General features: G+C 39.0%; 1 protein-coding gene across 1 annotated transcript in view; it reads left to right on the top strand.

Annotated features, from left to right (window-relative positions):
* LOC143020417 (protein O-mannosyl-transferase Tmtc3-like) overlaps positions 1–5,000 on the top strand; it is a 1,217,697-nt gene that overhangs the window by 1,121,261 nt on the left and 91,436 nt on the right. The gene's annotated exons all lie outside the window — the stretch shown is intronic.

The following is a 5,000-nucleotide window of genomic DNA, read 5'->3' as shown; positions in this document are numbered from 1 at the left end:
TTTATTTATTAATTTATTTATTCATTATATATATTTGTATATACATTATATATATATATATATATATATATGTATATATATATATATATATGTATATATATATATATATATATATATATATATTCGCCTCGGTGAATTTATTCTTTTCAATTATCATTTGTTCGAAACTTCCTTTGTTTTTATCCTGGTTAGATAAATTCAATCTTGATTAAATAATTTATCAAAGTAACTTAAAAGGCTTCTTTGACATCTTGGCCTCTGGGTGGGTGCCACGGAATTGAACGAGACTTACCCGATTAGAAAGGGATTAGAATAGACTTAGTAACCATGTAGCGAGTACTGCAACTATCAGTTGTTTTAAGAAACGGTTAGACAACTTTATGGATGGAGATGACAGGTGGTCATAGTCATGGAACTACCTAGTGTAGGCCTTATGGTCTCTTGCAGTCTCCCTCATTCTTATGCTCTTATATGTTCGTATGATTAGTGAGTACAGGCACCCTAGACACAGGGTGACGCAAGCAAGGTCATCATATTAAGACAACAGGGCAGGACTCGCAGTAATGGATTTAAATTGGACAAATTTAGATTTAAGAAGGAAATAGGCAAGAACTGGTTTACTAATAGGGTAGGCAACGAATGGAAAAGACTTAGTAAACTATGGGCTTAAGAAAAGGTTAGACCACTTTATGGATGGGGATGTGAGGTGGTAACGGACATAAAACTATTAAGTGTAAGCCTTATGGTCTCGTGCAGTCCCCTTCATTCTTATGTTCTTGTGTTAGTATGGGGAGAGTCACCACGGAATTGAATGGGGAAACCTTCCTTGTTGAGGCTTCACCCGGTATTGAAGGGGTTAATGGTTCGCTTTCAATGTTAACCGATTGGTATATGGTATTATATGATTTGGAATATTCAATTTCTGATTACTTGTAAGGTTTCGTTGTGTTCCCACCACATACAGGTGTCCATGCACACATGTACATTTTCATGCACGTTCTCAGTCATGCATGTGTGTGTGTGTGTGTGTGCGCGCGTGTGTGTTTCACCATGGTCTTGGATCACGTGTTGGACTCCTGGTCGACAGCAATTTCCCTCCCGGAATAGAGTTCAGAGCTCATATATGACCGATCTATGGGTAATGCTGTTACCCTACACGCACACACACACCCAACTCCCCGCCCACGAGAGTTGGAGTAACACCCCGCAGCGCAGCGATACTGAAATTATTTCAGCCCTGGGCAGGATTCGAACCCGGACCTCCGAAGTGGCAGCCGGGAACTCTAACCACTGCGCCACGAGATGTGTGTGTTTGTGTGTGTCTATGTATATGAGTGCCTGTGCGCGCGTGTGTGTGTATGTCTTTGGCGGATGTATGTATGGATGTGAGTGTGTGTGTGTGCGTGTGTGTGTGTGTGTGTGTGTGTGTCTGTTGTGTGTGTGTATGTGTGTGTGTGTGTGTGTGTCTGTTGTGTGTGTGTATGTGTGTGTGTGTGTGTTTGTGTCGGCGGATATATGTGAGTGTGTGTGTGTGTGTGTGTGTGTGTGTGTGCGTGTGTGTGTGTGTCTGTGTGTGTGTGTGTGTAAGGTCTCAGCGTTACCCGTAGATCTAGTCATTATGAATTATCTCTGAGCGCTCATCCTGGAGTATAATATCTTTCGGTCACTAGATCCAAAACAATGATGAATTAGACACACACACACACACACACACACACACACACACACACACACACACACACACACACACACACACACACACACACACACACACACACACACACACACTTACACACACACACACACACATACACACACACGTACACACGTACACACTCACGTTTGTGTGTAAAGAGCAAGTTGAAACCTGTCAATTAATTCTTGACATAACCAATGCTCTGTATACCGGAAGTCTATTTTACCGGACTCTTTGGATCACATCCGGGAAGTGGAAGAAGAAGGACAAGAGCTGTCTGGGTCACCCGGAATCCGGTCTGCTTCCAGACCATAAGATCCGGGACCTTTGATTGCCTGCCGGAATAATGAGCATTGGAAAGAAGATGATCCGGATGATTAGTGATCGGCATATATAAAGAGTTTATCAATGGAGACTGGTCTTCTTAAAGGAGAGGATAAAGATAGATATGCTCGTGTATGTGTGTGTGTGTGTGTGTGTGTGTGTGTGTGTGTGTTGTGAATTTATAATTTATATGTAATGCATACATACATGTACGCTAGCGAGTGTGTGTTTATTTGTACGTGTGTGTGTATTTGTCTAGTGGATTTTGCATAATTGTAATATACAGAATAGGAGGTATGCTAGTGAGTATGTGTTAGTGCAAGTGTATGAGAAAGAGAGAGGGGGGGCGAAAGAGGAGGAAGAGACAGACAGACAGAAACACACACACACAAAGAAAGAGAGAGAGAGAGGGAGAGGGAGAGGGAGAGAGATAGAGAGCGAGACATTACCTGCGCACGCTGAATTAATACAAAGTAAATGCAAATATAACCACAATCTTTATAATTCGAATTAAGAATATTCATAACTTTAAGAAATGACGTCAGCATTGATTGATAGAAAAGAAATATGCAATCTAGATGAACATGAATATGAATATAGAAATTTCAATTTGAAATATCAGTCCGTCTCAGTTGAATAGACTTTTTATTTGTATTCTATTCTCTTTTGTAGCTGAGAGAGAAATTTCAAACGCATCTGAGATTAATTTGTTTTGCTCAGATTGCAAAGTTCTCTTTAAACTGCGGTGGTAACATAAGAACATAAGAATGGAGGAGACTGCAAGAGACCATAAGGCCTACACTAGGCAGTTCCATGTCCGTTACCACCTGTCATCTCCGGCCAATAGTTTCAGCGCTCACTACATGATTACTAAATCTGTTCCATTCGTTGACCTATTAGTAAGTCAGTTCTTGTCTATTTATTTCTTAAACAATTACCGTATATGGGTTACCGTTACCAGACTCTCTCTGTGAGTTACCGTCTGAATGAAAGTTTGTGTTTGGATTAACGAAAGAATCTGTGCGTCGGAATAAGTCATAATGTTTTATGTCGGAATTATTGAAGTGATATTATTGTTAGCATTATTGAACTTTGGAAAAAAGTGCCTTCGTGGTCATTATCAAAACGCCGAAGAAAAGGAAATAATGAATTGATGTTATTGTTAAGGTGGCAGTATGCAAGGCAGTTCTCGCTAGCATGCTATTAGCTTTTGCTACATCGTGTGAGTAGGAACTACTTCGGTTATTATCTTTAGTTTTTTGAATTTTTCCAAATATCAAATTTCCCTTGCGTCATAGACTGAGAAGCTGAATGACGAACTAAGAGAAGTGTAAACCTAGAATACAAATGTTAGATACATTGTTGAGGTGTTCTTACGGAAGTCTAGAATATTGTAACCGTAGTCGTTTCTACTCAAACACAGTAACAAAAGTAAGTAGCATGCTTGCGTAAACTGCCGCCAACTTCAGTCTAATCGAACCTTGGAAAAGAAGGAAATATTGAAATGAACACATGAATACTCACAGCACAGTGTAGACGCGCATGACCATTACAATGTTCAAGAACAAGAAATATTATAAACTGATAAATTTAAGAAAAAATCAACAACAGAAGGAGCCCATGCTTGCTTGATTGATTTATTCTATTATGTATATATATATATATATATATATATATATATATATATATATATATACACACACACACACACACACACACACACACACACACACCGATTAATTCCGACTGTCGTCCCCGGATTCGAACCGGGCTCGTGAAATCTCACTGCCATCGCCTTACCGACTGAGCTACTGACCCTATAAAATTCTCCAACCTGGAAGTTAATCTACTTCCCGAGGAACTAAGTCGACTGCTAACTGCCGTCCGTACTTATTATTTTACAGAGAACCAGGGCAACTTTAGCTAGTGGTTAGACTGGTTCGTTTCCTTGATGGACTATCGTCGTTGTCATACCTGAATAGAATCACCAGTGACGGTGATGTCGATCAAATAATTCCGACTAAAGTCCCCGGTAAGGCGATGGCAGTGAGATTTCACGAGCCCGGTTCGAATCCGGGGACGACAGTCGGAATTATTTGATCGACATCACCGTCACTGGTGATTCTGTTTAGATACACACACACACACACACACACACACACACACACACACACACACACACACACACACACACACACACACACACACACACACACACACATATATATATATTTATATATATATACATATATATATATATATATTAATATATATATACATATATATATATACATTTATATACATATGAATATAATGAAAGCTCCCTTCTCCGCCAAAAGAATAATAGATGAATGTCGTAGTGTCCGATGAAGATTATTATTATTATTATTTTATTTTTTCTTATAAATGGAGTGGACAGCAAAAAACAGTGATAAATCATGTGTGTGCGTAAAGAGAGGTTGAAAAACATTGTCTCTACAAATGTCACATGGTTTTCTGAGTAATTGCTGTTGCAATATGTAGCCTCTCTGGATTTAGTTCTGCTATGAAGCCAATTATTATTATTATTATTATTATTATTATTATTATTATTATTATTTTACCTTTTCCGAATTTTAGTCGGTTCTCTCTCTCTCTCTCTCTCTCTCTCTCTCTCTCTCTCTCTCTCTCTCTCTCTCTCTCTCTCTCTCTCTCTCTCTCTCTCTCTCTCTCTCTCTCTCTCTCTCTCACTCTTTTTTTAATCGCAATTTCTACGAAGTTGACATCACAGATTCGCGTACTTTGGTCCTAGGCCGTTATTGCCTTATCGCTTGACTGCGCTGATTTGCAGGTTTTTAATTTCGGTTTCACTTGATCTTTCGCCTTTCAACTCTCTTTTTTTATTTTTTTTATTTGCGCGCGCATATACAGAATCGTTATCAATCTTATCGTGTCGAACTGATAAAAAAAAAATTCTTTCCCGCTGTTTCGTATTGTTTTA

This window comes from Oratosquilla oratoria, chromosome 1 (genome assembly GCF_046742065.1).
Source record: "Oratosquilla oratoria isolate Oo_2021 chromosome 1, ASM4674206v1, whole genome shotgun sequence".
NCBI lineage: Eukaryota > Metazoa > Arthropoda > Malacostraca > Stomatopoda > Squillidae > Oratosquilla > Oratosquilla oratoria.
Note: the sequence above shows the minus strand (reverse complement) of the source record. Positions and strands in the feature narration are given on the sequence as shown.